The following is a 17160-nucleotide window of genomic DNA, read 5'->3' as shown; positions in this document are numbered from 1 at the left end:
TGGCTTCTTTGATTGCTTTCCCCGCTCCGCTTTAGCAGATTGTGGGGGCGCAGAGGAATGAGCGCCTACTGCTTGACTAGCCACCTTTCTTGGGCGTGCCGATCTAAAACGCCTCGCATATACTCAAATTCCGTGAGGTGACATGTTAGGCGTAGGGTTTGGTTTTGCTGTTCCATGATATTTGCTCGAATACGGTCTAGTGGTAGACATCTCCAGTGTAGGCTGCGGATGGTATTTTGGCGGCGTGTAGGAGGCACAATAATTTTGCCTAGGTACGTAGCAACGTGGACGTCGTTGTCACTCGAGCAGATGCATTCTACTGATTGAGCCACGAGACGAGAAGCATGCGTCGCCAGGAATGCTCGACGGATGGAAATCGATAACCCTTTTGCCTACATACAGGAACAGAGGAACTGAACTACTGAACGGCGTAATGTAGAGCTCTTCAGATTACGCCAGCCTGCAAATGTTCGAGCTGTTGGAGGGATCTTCGGGACGAATTTAAAAATGGAACGAAATACAGTGTGTAGTGTAGAGCGGTGGATCATTTGCCCTGAACTGATGGATTCACGTCGGGTCGGCGAAGCTGGAATGAAGTACTATACTAGTAGTACTCCTGTCCACTTGGGCGACCGGCCGGAGGGACGACTGTGCAGGATGCTTGCTTGCTACTACAGTAGTGCATTTGCTCTGCGACTGCGCGGCGCCACAATTTGGTCGCGTCACGCGGAGCTGCCGCTGCTTTGCTCGGCCGGGCTGTCCTGCTCCTGTCCGCAGTCGCACTCGAGAGAGATTCCTGCCGCTGCCCGCTGCCAGGTCCCAGGTGTCGTGTCGCCACCCATGCCATGCCCGTGTTGTCACCCTCACCCAGGTACACGACGACGGCAAGAGGAAAAAGCAAAGCTACCGGCGTACTGCTACTACAGTGCTAGTGCTACTGCCTGTCACTTGCCAAGCAGCCAAACCAGTGTCTAGACCCGACCCGAGGAGCACGTCCTCTGTTGAACCTGATTTTCACAAAATGGAAGGAGCGTTGTATTGGAGGTGCATTTTGTGTGCATCGTGATGTACTGCTACGAACTGGGCAATGCGGGCACCAGGAGCTTCCCAGCCTAAGAGCATCTACCCCCGGTCATCCTAAATCCGTCTCAAACGTCTGAATGAACGGCTCGATCAGTGACCGATCAGAAACAACCGACCTAAGGCCAACTCCACCGCGCGACCCTATCCTGTCCGGTCCCGTCCGTTTGAGGTAAAACGAACAAACGAGGCGGTCCAACGCGCGGGAGCAAACGGACTTTTGTCCGTTTTGTGTCCGCTTTCGACCCATCCGCGGCCCAAGTTTGCGTCGCTTTTGGGGTGAAACGGACACCACGCGGACGCGCGGGTCGTCTGCACGTGTCCTCCCCTGGCCCGCCCGTCGGTGGCACAGGGCGAGCCTTTTTCTATCTGCCCCCTTCCTCTCTCCAGCCGCACCCCTTCCACTCTTCCCCACTCTTCCCCTCGCTGCCGCCGCCGCCGCTGACATTGCAGCCGTGCAGTTCGGACGCGAGCTCACCCAGCCCCTTCCCCTCGGCGCCGCCGAGCTACCAACCATGGCCACCTGGTGTGCGCACCTGCCGGCCGGATTTGGGGCGGATCCGGTCGGTCTTGAGCTCGGCCGGCTGTGGGAGGCCGGGCCGCGCCATGGACTGGCCGGGCCGCAAGGCCACATGCAGGCAGTGGCTCCTCCTCTAGCCACTTGGATTTGCACCGTCGATGGTCCGCCGGCAGATACACGAATGGCGGTCGGCCGGGCTCGGTGCTTGCCCAAAAGCTCGCCGGCGCACCGTTGCCATTCATTAAGTGCGACCACTGCCCAAGGATGGTCGTGCGCCGCATGTCTCAACGCCGGAACATTCCGGATGGGTGTTCATCAAGTGCTTAAACGACGGGGTATGCACTTTTTTTAGCTTCGGTCTGTGCTCTAGATTTGACTAGTTGTGCTAACTTCAATTTTTTGTGTAGAATGGATGCAAGTTTTGGTACTGGGAAGAAGAGTACATCGATATATTGATAGAGCGAAATTTCGCACATGTTCGTGCACTTTTAGCTAGCATAGAGGTTGTAAATGAGACAAGTGCACGTGTTGCTAGATTAGAGGCTAGACACGAGACTAGGTCTGAGGAAGCAACATCTACTTCTGGCTTGAAGAAGAAAGGAGGATGCCAGATCGAGCCTCCTCCATAGATCAACAATGAGTGCATCGAGAAGCCCCTAACCCAACTCAAAGGGGCAGTTATGGAAGTTGGCTATTTTCTAAAATGTATTCTTATTGTTCTTATTTTCTCTAGCCTTGCTTTACTAGTAAAAATGTGATGATGTATTGTCATGTACCAAAAATGAATGATAAAAAAAGTTAAGGACTTTCAAAGAAAAATGCACGCGGACAGGATGCGGCCGCGCGCTGGGCGCACGGCCACCGCATCTCAGGACACATCCGGACACGACCCCAAATCCCTACCCAAACGGACAGAATCCGGACAAAACGGACGTCCGTTTGGGGTCGCGCGGTGGAGTTGGCCTAACCGAACGTCTCAAACCCCCTTCAAACATCTGGGCTGACCGGCATCCTTCATATTTAGCTAAAATATGGGGTGCACATGAGGAGGTTCGGGCGTGACCAGGCGCGTCCGTCATGTCGGACACGCCCCAGGCTGGCCCACCCGATCCCACATATATTTATCCTCATTCGCTCTCCGGACCAAATCCTAACCACTACACATCACTCCCCTCCACCACCCAACCTCCCGGCCAACGATCTCTAGCCTTCTCCGGCATGGCGGGCAGCGGATCCGAGTCCTACATCTCCAAATTCGTCGACGTCGAGCTCGATCCCGCGCAACCCTGAGGAGGAGATAACTGTCCGGCTTGCGCTTCGCCACTCCCGAGAGGAGGCAGCAACCGGCAGCACTCAGACTCTTTGCGTCGGGAATACATTGTGTCCGCCCAAATGGCGCATGGATCCGCCACGAGCTGTGTCACCGCTGCCTCACTGGAGGCGGTGCGGTTCGTCTGGAGTCCGAACATTGTGGCAGACGCGCAACCCCTCCGTTGGCGCGTCAAGCAGGAGGTGAACGCATGGGCGTCGTCCGACGAGAACACGGTGCGGCGTGCCCGCCGTGCGAGGCAGCGGGCGCTGGAGACGGCGGTAGCCCTCCCGGCGATGGACGTTGGAGAGGCGGAGTCGCATTCTTCGGCGCCTCGACGGATGGCTTGCAACCCCGCGCGCCGCAACTGCGTCATGGTGGATGTCGCCGGCTCCTCCCAATGCGGATCCATCATTGATCTCACATCCACCAGCAGCATCAGGGCTCCGAACTCCGACGAGGAAGAGTAGGGCATGAGAGACGGCCGCGCCTTGAGTCCTTTGAGCCGGACCGTGTCCCATGTCCTACTCTGCCTTGCTAGTGACTGGACCAACATTTTGAGGGGCGCAACCGGCTAACGGATATGGGCACGGCGGTGTCGGACGAGCTCCACTATAATGGTACCGATTTAAGGTTGACGCGTTGGCATGCGTTTGAGGAATCGGATTTGCAAAGTCCGGTTGTAGATGCTCTAATGTCTTGCCAAATGTCTTGCACTAGCACGTTTTTTGTTTTTTGAACTTGATCTTGCCCTAGCACTTTGTACTACGGGTGGATTCTTTTTCTTTTTCTTTTGTGCTACGGGTAGATTCTCCGGTTCCCTTTCCATTATATTTGTGTGGTTTAATTCGCGTGGGAACTCCTCGAGCCTGCCTGATGAAAGAGAAAACTGCTGATGCCTGAAATGGTGTGGTGATAATTTGCATCCGCTTCTGGACTAGCTCTCAACCTTCGTGCTGATGTTGGAGCAAACGCCGTCGCAACGGCGGAGCCCGAGGACACATGTCCACCACTAGAATGCCGTCGCCGCCACGCCATCCTTAATTGAATGGTCTGGTTTTCAAATCCATCCCCAACCATAGGACCGATGGCCTCGTCAGGGAAGGATCCGAAAAATCTTTATTCAATGTCGTCATCGTTGCCGCGGAAGCAAAGACGATGAACAACCTAAAAACCTAGACCACGAGGGAGTAAAAATGATCCACACGCGTGGATCTGGTGACCCCCCTCACCACCGACGACCAAGGTCCTCCAATGTGTACCCTGAAAACAAATATGGTATTTGTCCACGGACATGTTTGAGAGAAAATAGTCGGCCATCCATCCAACCATGTCGGCATACATTTTAAAATAAATTTGAATAAATCACACAATTTTCATGCAAACACGATGTACGTGTGGCCGTCCGGGCCAGTGGCACCACCGTCGTCGTCTGTGCCATCGTCATCGTCGTCTTCATCGTCAAAGTGGTCCTTTCAGTAGCGGAAGGGCACATAAGCGCAACAGCCTTGCACGTCCGTTGCCCGGCACTCGCGGAGAAGGCGCTCCACTTCCTCATGCATTGTGCGGAGGACCGACGCCAACGATGGCCGAGGATCCTCGTCGTGCCCTTGCCCCAGCCGTCGGCGACGACGGTCTCACTGAGAGACCGCTCCTCGCTGATCTTGGTGAGCTCCCCGTTGAGGCGGCGCAGATGCCACGCAACCGTCTCCGCGGTGGCCAGTGACCAGTCGTGGGGCCAGGCCTCCACGAGGTCAGGGTCCCACGGACCCAGGCCGACGCCTTCGCGTCGCCTACCTAGCAGCCCTCTCCTCCGGTGCGCTAATGCTCCATGGCAGGGAAGAGCCACCGCCACAACCATTGAAGTAGTGGAGGATGCGCCCACGTGCCTTCGCAATCGCCAATAGCACCTCCTCTTTCACGGACTTGCTACGCTTGTCAAGTTGCAACGGTGAAGCCATTACTGGATGCGGCCATATCGGTTGTGCATTGGCTCCTTCCTCACGCGGTAGCGTGGAGGCGGCACCGGCCCCTTCACACAGGCTGGTGACGGTGGCAGGGGCGGTCGCGGCCCACATTAGCGTAGCAATTGCTCGGTCATGATGTCAATCTGTCGCTGGAACTCCTCGTCCGGCGTCGCCGCCTCCTGGAGGAGATGTGGCTGCTACGCCGGCTGGTCGTTATCATCGGAGGAAATGATGGTCTCCTTCTTCTCGAAGGAGTTGGAGGCCGTTAAGGTCGAGGCGCTCGGAGACCGACTGCGGCGGCGCCTGCTGACTCTCGTAGGAATTGTTGGGATTCCCCCAAAGAGAAGGGTGAAGCAGAACAACAACAGAGTATTTCCCTTGGTTAGAGAACCAGGGTTATCAATCCAGTAGGAAGCTGCCAAGCTAACAAGTTAAACACCACTTGCACACAAACAAGATACAAACTTGCACCCAACGTGGCAAGAGGGTTGTCGAGCCCCTTGTCTTGCTAGTTACAGGATTGAAATTAAATAGTACAAATAGATAGTGGTAAAATAGCACGACAAGTAAAAAGATCAAATTGTGTAGAAGAATTTATTAATGGAGAATAGATCCGGAGGTCATAGGTTCACTAATCTCTCTCGAAAATAGCAAGCATCATGGTAAAAAAACTACAATTGTCCAATTGACCGAATTGCATATTCATGACTGATCATTTATGGCATAATCTCATATAAGCATTACGTCTATGAGAAGTAGATCTGCTAGTCCAACTACATCTACTACTAATACCCCATGATGTCTACTAAACAACCTTCTTCTTGTAGACGTTGTTGGGCCTCCAAGTGCAGAGGTTTGTAGGACAGTAGAAAATTTCCCTCAAGTGGATGACCTAAGGTTTATCAATCTGTAGGAGGCGTAGGATGAAGATGGTCTCTCTCAAGCAACCCTGCAACCAAATAACAAAGAGTCTCTTGTGTCCCCAACACACCCAATACAATGGTAAATTGTATAGGTGCACTAGTTCAGCGAAGAGATGGTGATACAAGTGGTATATGGATAGTAGATAAAGGTATTTGTAATCTGAAATTATAAAAACAGCAAGGTAACTAATGATAAAAGTGAGCGTAAACGGTATTGCAATGCGTTGAAACAAGGCCTAGGGTTCATACTTTCGCTAGTGCAAGTTCCCTCAACAATAATAGCATAATTGGATCACATAACTATCCCTCAACATGCAACAAAGAGTCACTCCAAAGTCACTAATAGCGGAGAACAAACGAAGAGATTATGGTAGGGTACGAAACCACCTCAAAGTTATTCTTTTCAATCAATCCGTTAGGCTATTCCTATAAGTGTCACAAATAACCCTAGAGTTCGTACTAGAATAACACCTTAAGACACAAATCAACCAAAACCCTAATGTCACCTAGATACTCCAATGTCACCTCAAGTATCCGTGGGTACGATTATACGATATGCGTCACACAATCTCAGATTCATCTATTCAACCAACACATAGAACCTCAAAGAGTGCCCCAAAGTTTCTACCGGAGAATCACGACGAAAACGTGTGCCAACCCCTATGCATAGGTTCATGGGAGGAACCCGCAAGTTGATCACCAAAACATACATCAAGTGAATCACGTGATACCCCATTGTCACCACAGATACGCACGGCAAGACATACATCAAGTGTTCTCAAATCTTTAAAGACTCAATCCGATAAGATAAATTCAAAGGGGAAACTCAATCCATTACAAGAGAGTAGAGGGAGAGAAGAAACATAAGATCCAACTATAATAGCAAAGCTCACGATACATCAAGATCGTGCCAAATCAAGAACACGAGAGAGAGAGAGAGAGAGAGAGAGATATCAAACACATAGCTACTGGTACATACCCTCATCCCCGAGGGAGAACTACTCCCTCCTCGTCATGGAGAGCACCGGGATGATGAAGATGGCCATTGGAGAGGGATTCCCCCTCCGGCAGGGTGCCGGAACGGGTCTAGATTGGTTTTCAGTGGCTGTGGAGGCTTTTGGCGGCGGAACTCCCGATCTATTGTGTTCTCTGGAAGTTTTAGGGTATATGGAGATATATAGGCGGAAGAAGTTCGTCAGGGGGGCCACGAGGGGCCCACGAGGGTGGAGGGCGCGCCCTAGGGGGTGGGCGCGCCCCTCTACCTCGTGGCCTCCTTGAAGCTTCCCTTACGTGCACTTCAAGTCTTCTGGGCTTCTTTCCTTCCAAAAATGAGTTCCGTAAAGTTTCAGGTCAATTGGACTCCGTTTGATTTTCCTTTTCTTCGAAACCCTAAAACAAGGTAAAAATAGAAACCGACACTGGGCTCTGGGTTAATAGGTTAGTCCCAAAAATGATATAAAAGTGTATAATAAAGCCCATAAACATCCAAAACAGTAGATAATATAGCATGGAGCAATCAAAAATTATAGATACGTTGGAGACGTATCAGCATCCTCAAGCTTAATTCCTGCTCGTCCTCGAGTAGGTAAATGATAAAAACAGAATTTTTGATGCGGAGTGCTACTTGGCATAATTTCAATGTAATTCTTCTTAATTGTGGCATGAATATTCAGATCCATAAGATTCAATACAAAATTTTAATATTAACATAAAAATAATAATACTTCAAGCATACTAACTAAGCAATTATGTCTTCTCAAAATAACATGGCCAAAGAAAACTATCCCTACAAAATCATATAGTCTGGCTATGCTCCATCTTCACCACACTAAATATTTAAATCGTGCACAACCCCGATGACAAGCCAAGCAATTGTTTCATACTTTTGATGTTCTCAAACTTTTTCAATCCTCATGTAATACATGAGCGTGAGCCATAGACATATCACTATATGTGGAATAGAATGGTGGTTGTGGAGAAGACAAAAAGGAGAAGATAGTCTCACATCAACTAGGCGTATCAACGGGCTATGGAGATGCCCATCAATAGATATCAATGTGAGTGAGTAGGGATTGCCATGCAACGGATGCACTAGAGCTATAAGTATATGAAAGCTCATCAAAAAGAAACTAAGTGGGTGTGCATCCAACTTGCTTGCTCACGAAGACCTAGGGCAATTTGAGGAAGCCCATCATTGGAATATACAAGCCAAGTTCTATAATGTAAAATTCCCACTAGTATATGAAAGTGATAACATGAGGGACTCTCTACTATGAAGATCATGGTGCTACTTTGAAGCACAAGTGAGGTAAAAGGATAGTAGCATTGCGCCTTCTCTCTTTTTCTCTCATTTTTTATTTTTTTATTTGGGCCTTCTCTTTTTTATGGCCTCCTTTATTTATTTATTTTCGTCCGGAGTCTCATCCCGACTTATGGGGGAATCATAGTCTCCATCATCCTTTCCTCACTGGGGCAATGCTCTAATAATGATGATCATCACACTTTTATTTACTTACAACTCAAGAATTACAACTCAATACTTAGAACAAGATATGACTCTATATGAACGCCTCCGGCGGTGTACCGGGATGTGCAATGGCTCATGAGTGACATGCATGAAAGAATTATGAACGGTGGCTTTGCCACAAATACGATGTCAACTACATGATCATGCAAAGCAATATGACAATGATGACGTGTGTCATAATAAACGGAACGGTGGAAAGTTGCAAGGCAATATATCTCGGAATGACTATGGAAATGCCATAATAGGTAGGTATGGTGGCTGTTTTGAGGAAGGTATATGGTGGGTGTATGATACCGGCGAAAGGTGCGCGGTATTAGAGAGGCTTGCAAAGGTGGAAGGGTGAGAGTGTGTATAATCCATGGACTCAACATTAGTCATAAAGAACTCATATACTTATTGCAAAAATCTACAAGTTATCAAAGCAAAGTATTACACGCATGCTCCTAGGGGGATAGATTGGTAGGAAAAGACCATCGCTCATCCCCGACCGCCACTTATAAGGAAGACAATCAATAAATAAATCATGCTCCGACTTCATCACATAACGGTTCACCATACGTGCATGCTACGGGAATCACAAACTTCAACACAAGTATTTCTCAAATTCATAACCACTCAACTAGCATGACTCTAATATCACCATCTCCATATCTCAAAACAATTATCAAGTATCAAACTTCTCATAGTATTCAACACACTCATAAGAGAATTTTATTATTCTTGAATACCTAGCATATTAGGATTTTAAGCAAATTGCCATGCTATTTAAGACTCTCAAAATAATCTAAGTGAAGCATGAGAGTTCATATATTTCTTCAAAATAAAACTACTACCATGCTCTAAAAGATATAAGTGAAGCACTAGAGCAACAACAAACTACTCCAAAAGATATAAGTGAAGATCAATGAGTAGTCGAATAATTATGCAATTATGTGAAGACTCTCTAACATTTAATAATTTCAGATCTTGGTATTTTATTCAAACAGCAAGCAAAACTAAATAAAATAAAATGACGCTCCAAGCAAAACACATATCATGTGGCGAATAAAAATATAGCTCCAAGTAAAGTTACCGATGAACGAAGACGAAAGAGGGGATGCCTTCCGGGGCATCCCCAAGCTTAGGATCTTGGTTGTCCTTGAATATTTCCTTGGGGTGACTTGGGCATCCTCAATCTTAGGATCTTGCCACTCCTTATTCCATAGTCCATCGAATCCTTACCCAAAACTTGAAAACTTCACAACACAAAACTTAACAGAAAACTCATAAGCTCCGTTAGTATAAGAAAATAAATCACCACTTCAAGGTACTGTAATGAACTAATTATTTATTTATATTTATGTTAAACCTACTGTATTCCAACTTCTCTATGGTTTATAAACTATTTTACTAGCCAAAGATTCATCAAAATAAATAAACAACACATGAAAAACAGAATCTGTCAAAAACAGAGCAGTCTGTAGTAATATGGATCAAACTTATACTTATGGAACTCATAAAATTTTCAAATAAATTGCTGGACCTGAGGAATTTATCTATTAATCATCTTCAAAAAGAATTAACTAAATATCATTCTCCAATTAAAAATGGCAGCAATTCTCGTGAGCGCTAAAGTTTCTGTTTTTTACAGCAAGATTAAAAAGACTTTCCCCAAATCTTCCCAAAGGTTCTACTTGGCACAAACACTAAATAAAGACATAAAACCACATCTAAACAGAGTCTAGATGAATTATTTATTATTAAACAGGAACAAAAAGCAAGGAACTAAAATAAAATTGGGTTGCCTCCCAACAAGCGCTATCGTTTAACGCCCCTAGCTAGGCATGATGATTTCAATGACGCTCACATAAAAGATAAGAATTGAAACATAAAGAGAGCATCATGAAGAATATAACTAGCACATTTAAGTCTAACCCTCTTCCTATGCATAGGGGTTTTGTGAGCAAACAACTTATGGGAACAATAATCGACTTGCATAGGAAGGTAAAACAAGCATAACTTCAAAAAATTTAAGCACATAAGGAGGGAACTTGGTATTATTGCAATTCCTACAAGCATATATTCCTCCCTCATAATAATTTTAAGTAGCATCATGAATGAATTCAACAATATAACCAGCAACTAAAGCATTCTTTTCATGATCTACAAGCATACAAATTTTATTACTCTCCACATAAGCAAAATTCTTCTCATCCGGAATAGTGGGAGTATCATAAGAAACTCGAATACTATAAATTGTTTCCACATTAAAAGAGTAATGTTCAGAGAAGGGGTAACCATAATCATGACTAGTTTTATAAATATAATCACTACTTTTTATAGCATTAGTATCATCACAATAATCATCATAGGTAGGAGGCATGCTATCATCATTATAAATTTGCATATCAAAACTTGGGAGACTAAAAATATCATCTTCATTAAACATAGCATCCCCAAGCTTGGGACAAACATTAATTGCAGAAAATATATTCTCAAAAACATCATCTTCACCAAACATAGCATCCCCAAGCTTGGGCCTTTTCATATCATAAGCATAATCACTCTCATCATTAATAGTATGGATAACACCAATAGTATAGCAATTATCATATTCTTCCAAGCAAGTGCCAAAAAGATTTTCAAGATCATAAGAAGTATCATTATCTTCCACAATTATATTTTCATGAGGCACAATAATAATAGGAGCAACATTATTTGGGAGAGATATCTTTTTACCTCTCTTCCTTTTTCTTTTCTTCTTCTTCACCACATCATGTGTGGGTTCAATCTTCTTTTTGGAGCTCCTTATTAATGAGATTGGTTGAATAGGAGGCTCCTCCTAGTTACCTGATTCATCATAAGAAATAATAGGAGGATATTGGGAAGTCTCTTCCCTTTCATTAGTATTCTCTTCATCTTCTATTTGTTTTCTTTTCTTTATGTAATTGGCAATATAAGGATTTTAAATACAATTCACCACACAATACATATAAATTTCCTCTAGATCAAAACCAAGAAGTTTATAACGGGCAAATTCCGGAAGATAGTTAGTTATACGTTTCATTTCTTCATAGCCCATAAGCAAACTAAGTTCATTATAGTGTGCAAGGGAAATCAAGTCATCACAATTTTTGGACACGATTAGATCATGAAACAATTTGCATCGGATAGCTAAATGACCACTTTCATTGCAAAGTCCACAAGCACGGCCAAGAAAATTTAAATTTTCAGCACAATCATCTAGCCTTTCTTGCAACAATTTAGTTTCTAAGTACTTATGCCTCATGCAATATCTATCTTCCCTATTTGGTGTGTACTTACAAACCCAATGCACTCCACAAAAATTGACATGTTTATAGGAGACATCATCACTAGTGCAATCATCATTAGTATCATGGATATTCAAAGAATTCGTACTAACAACATTGCAACCATGCTCATCATTCAAAGATTTAGTGCCAAACATTTTATAGATTTCTTATTCTAGCACTTGAGCACAATTTTCCTTTCCATCATACTCACGAAAGATATTAAAAAGATGAAGCATATGAGACAAACTCAATTCCATATTTTTGTAGTGTTCTTTTATAAACTAAACTAGTGCTAAAACAAGAAACTGAAAGACTCGATTGCAAGATCTAAAGATATACCTTCAAGCACTCACCTCCCCAGCAACGACGCCAGAAAAGAGCTTGATGTCTACTAAACAACCTTCTTCTTGTAGACGTTGTTGGGCCTCCAAGTGCAGAGGTTTGTAGGACAGTAGCAAATTTCCCTCAAGTGGATGACCTAAGGTTTATCAATCCGTAGGAGGCGTAGGATGAAGATGGTCTCTCTCAAGCAACCCTGCAACCAAATAACAAAGAGTCTCTTATGTCCCCAATACACCCAATACAATGGTAAATTGTATAGGTGCACTAGTTCGGCGAAGAGATGGTGATACAAGTGGTATATGGATAGTAGATAAAGGTATTTGTAATCTGAAATTATAAAAACAGCAAGGTAACTAATGATAAAAGTGAGCGTAAACGGTATTGCAATGCGTTGAAACAAGGCCTAGGGTTCATACTTTTGCTAGTGCAAGTTCCCTCAACAATAATAGCATAATTGGATCACATAACTACCCCTCAACATGCAACAAAGAGTCACTCCAAAGTCACTAATAGCAGAGAACAAACGAAGAGATTATGGTAGGGTACGAAACCACCTCAAAGTTATTCTTTCCAATCAATCCGTTAGGCTATTTCTATAAGTGTCACAAACAACCCTAGAGTTCGTACTAGAATAACACCTTAAGACACAAATCAACCAAAACCCTAATGTCACCTAGATACTCCAATGTCACCTCAAGTATCCGTGGGTATGATTATACAATATGCGTCACACAATCTCGGATTCATCTATTCAACCAACACATAGAACCTCAAAGAGTGCCCCAAAGTTTCTACCGGAGAATCACGACGAAAACGTGTGCCAACCCCTATGCATAGGTTCATGGGCGGAACCCACAAGTTGATCACCAAAACATACATCAAGTGAATCACGTGATATCCCATTGTCACCACAGATACGCACGGCAAGACATACATCAAGTGTTCTCAAATCTTTAAAGACTCAATCCGATAAGATAACTTCAAAGGGGAAACTCAATCCATTACAAGAGATTAGAGGGGGAGAAGAAACATAAGATCCAACTATAATAGCAAAGCTCGCGATACATCAAGATCGTGCCAAATCAAGAACACGAGAGAGAGAGAGATCAAACATATAGCTACTGGTACATACCCTCAACCCCGAGGGAGAACTATTCCCTCCTCGTCATGGAGAGCACAGGGATGATGAAGATGGCCACCGGAGGGGATTCCCCCTCCGGCAGGGTGCCGCAATCTAGATTGGTTTTCGGTGGCTACGGAGGCTTTTGGCGGCGGAACTCCCGATCTATTGTGTTCTCTGGAAGTTTTAGGGTATATGGAGATATATAGGTGGAAGAAGTTCGTCAGGGGGGCCACGAGGGGCCCACGAGGGTGGAGGGCGCGCCCTAGAGGGGTGGGCGCGCCCCCTACCTCGTGGCCTCCTTGAAGCTTCCCTTACATGCACTTCAAGTCTTCTGGGCTTCTTTCCTTCCAAAAATGAGTTCCGTAAAGTTTCAGGTCAATTGGACTCTATTTGATTTTCCTTTTCTTCGAAACCCTCAAAACAAGGTAAAAACAGAAACTCGCACTGGGCTCTGGGTTAATAGGTTAGTCCCAAAAATGATATAAAAGTGTATAATAAAGCCCATAAGCATCCAAAACAGTAGATAATATAGCATGGAGCAATCAAAAATTATAGATACATTGGAGACGTATCACCCCACCATAAAAACACTACGCAGCATGCATCTTAAGGTATTAACTTTGCAAGAAACCGAGTAACACAATAAGCATGGTGACATAATATAGACAAGAAGAAGTCAACCAATATGACAAACCCCGCTGTTTTATCCTTAGAGGCAATAATACAATACATGTCTTGGCCCTTATTGTCACTGGGTTAGAGCACCGCAAGATTGAAGCCACTACAAAGCACAACTACCTTTGAAGAAAAACACATTGAATTTGGCCAAAGAAGATAGATAGATCGAAGAGCATATAAAGCTATTTAATTATGCAACAACAAAACTTCAAAAGATTCAATTGAATCCAATAAAAAATCTAACCATAAAGTGAAAATTCATCATGTCCCAACAAATACATGACCGATTACGTCGAATTGATCCCGATCAAATCACAGGAAGATGGTATTGAAGATCCAAAGACAGAGAGAATCATCTAGTTACAACTATAGACCCCAAGGTCCTAATGGAACTACTTACATATGATCATGGAGGTAGTAAGGTTGATGAAGATGGCTCTGGCAAAGGCTTCCCCCTCTAGCAGGGCTCTGGAACAGGCCTCCATATGGAATCTTCTCGGTACAGAGACTTGCGGCAGCGATAAAATTATTCTTAAAAATATTACAAAGGGTTTCAGTATTTGGAGGGATTTATGGCGGTGGAATTGGACTAAGGCGGTGTAGGGTGGCCCACACAGGCAGGTGGTGTGGCCTTCCAACCGTGTAGGGTGTCCATGTGGGCACCTGGCAGCTCTTCTCGAGGTCTCCCAAAGCTTCATGTGTTTCTTGTCGCCCAAAAACTCATGTTAAGTCGACAACTTTAAGAAATGGTGTTCGGCCAGAAAACAGGAGCGAAGAAAATAGAGAGAGATCCAATCTCGGAGGGGCTCCCGCCCCTCGGGAGCTGAGGAGACCAAGGACTAGAGGGGAAACCTTCTCCCATCTAGGGGGGAGGGCAAGCAAGAAGAAGGAAGGGGGCTCTCTCCCCCTCTCTCCTGGTGGCGCCGGAGCGGCGGCAGGGGGAACCATCGTGACGGCGATCTACATGAACAACTTCGCCGCCATCAACAACATCTCCCCCTCTATGAAATGGTGTAACCTCTCTCTTCCCACTCTAAGCTTTACTTGAAGCGGTGTAACCTCTCTCTTCCCGCCCTAAAGGTCATCGCGTGTTTGAATTAATGCAACTACCTGACACTCTGAAGTATGCTTATCTTGATGAGAAAAAGATATATGCTGTTATTATTAGTGCTAACCTTCCAGAACACGAAGAAGAGAGATTATTAGAAATTCTGAGGAAGCACCTGCTACCTCTTTAGCACTGCCTTGGTTTTCCCTTGAAGAGGAAAGGGTGATGCAGTAAAGCAGCATAAGTATTTCCCTTAGTTTTTGAGAACCAAGGTATCAATCCAGTACGAGACCACACGCGAGTCACCTTGTACCTACACAAACAAATAATAACCTCGCAACCAACGCGATAAAGGGGTTGTCAATCCCTTCACGGCCACTTGCAAGAGTGAGATCTGATAGAGATAATAATAATAATAAGATAAATATATTTGGTAATTTTATGATATAGATTGAAAGTAAAGATTGCAAAATAAAATAGATTGGAAACTTGTATGATGGAAATAGACCCGGGGGCCATCAGTTTCACTAGTGGCTTCTCTCAAGATAGCATAAGTATTACGGTGGGTAAACAAATTACTGTCAAGCAATTGATAGAAAAGCGAATAATTATGAGAATATCTAGGCATGATCATGTATATAGGCATCACGTCCGCGGCAAGTAGACCGAAACGATTCTGCATCTACTACTATTACTCCACACATCGACCGCTATCTAGCATGCATCTAGAGTATTAAGTTCATAAGAACAGAGTAATGCCTTAAGCATGATGACATGATGTAGAGGGATAAACTCATGCAATATGATATAAACCCCATCTTTTATCCTCGATGGCAACAATACAATACGTGTTGTTTCCCCTACTGTCACTGGGATCGAGCACCGTAAGATTGAACCAAAAGCTAGGCACTTCTCCCATTGCAAGAAAGATCAATCTAGTAGGCCAAACCAAACTGATAATTCGAAGAGACTTGCAAAGGTAAACCAATCATACATAAAAGAATTCAGAGAAGAATCAACTATTGTTCATAGATAATCTGGATCATAAACCCACAATTCATCGGATCTCGATAAACACACCGCAAAAGAAGATTACATCGAATATATCTCCAAGAGAACTGAGGAGAACTTTGTATTGAGATCCAAAGAGAGAGAAGAAGCCATCTAGCTACTAGCTATGGACCCGAAGGTCTGAAGTAAACTACTCACACATCACCGGAGAGGCCATGGAGTTGACGTAGAGGCCCTCCGTGATCAATGCCCCCTCCGGCGGAGCTCCGGAAAAGGCCCCAAGATGGGATCTCTCGGGTACAGAAGGTCGCGGCGGTGGAATTAGGTTTTCGTGGTGCTCCTGAATGTTTGCGGGGTACGTGGACTTATATAGGAGGAAGAAGTAGGTCGGTGGAGCAACAAGGGGCCCATGAGGGTGGATGGCGCGCCCACGGGGCTAGGCGTGCCCCCTGCCTCGTGGCCTCCTCGATTGTTTCGTGACGCCCACTCCAAGTCTCCTGGATCACGTTTGTTGATAAAATCATGTTCCTGAAGGTTTCATTCCGTTTGGACTTCGTTTGATATTCCTTTTCTGCGAAACACTGAAATAGGCAAAAAAATAGCAATTTGGGTTGGGCATCCGGTTAATAGGTTAGTCCCAAAAATGATATAAAAGTGTAAAATAAAGGCCATTAACATCCAAAACAGATAATATAATAGCATGGAGCAATCAAAAATTATAGATATGTTGGAGACGTATCAAGCATCCCCAAGCTTAATTCCTGCTCATCCTCGAGTAGGTAAATGATAAAAAAGAATTTTTGATGTGGAATGTTTTCTAACATATTTCTCAATGTAATTTTTCTTTATTGTGGCATGAATGTTCAGATCTGAAATATTTAAGATAAAAGTTTAATATTGACATAAAAATAATAATACTTCAAGTATACTAGCTAAGCAATCATGTCTTCTCAAAATAACATGGCCAAAGAAAGTTATCCCTAAAAAATCATATAGTATGGCTATGCTCTATCTTCACCACACAAAATATTTAAATCATCCACAACCCCGATGACAAGCCAAGCAATTGTTTCATACTTTTGATGTTCTCAAACTTTTTCAATCTTCACGCAATATATGAGTGTGAGCCATGGATATAGCACTATATGTGGAATAGAATGGTGGTTGTGGAGAAGACAAAAGGAGAAGATAGTCTCACATCAACTAGGTGTATCAACGGTCTATGGAGATGCCCATCAATAGATATCAACGTGAGTGAGTAGGATTGCCATGCAATGGATGCACCAGAGCTATAAGTGTATGAAAGCTCAACAAAAGAACTAAGTGGGTGTGCATCCAA

The sequence above is a fragment of the Triticum dicoccoides genome, chromosome 6A (assembly GCF_002162155.2).
Source record: "Triticum dicoccoides isolate Atlit2015 ecotype Zavitan chromosome 6A, WEW_v2.0, whole genome shotgun sequence".
Classification (NCBI taxonomy): Eukaryota; Viridiplantae; Streptophyta; class Magnoliopsida; order Poales; family Poaceae; genus Triticum; species Triticum dicoccoides.
This window is presented reverse-complemented; position numbering follows the sequence as displayed.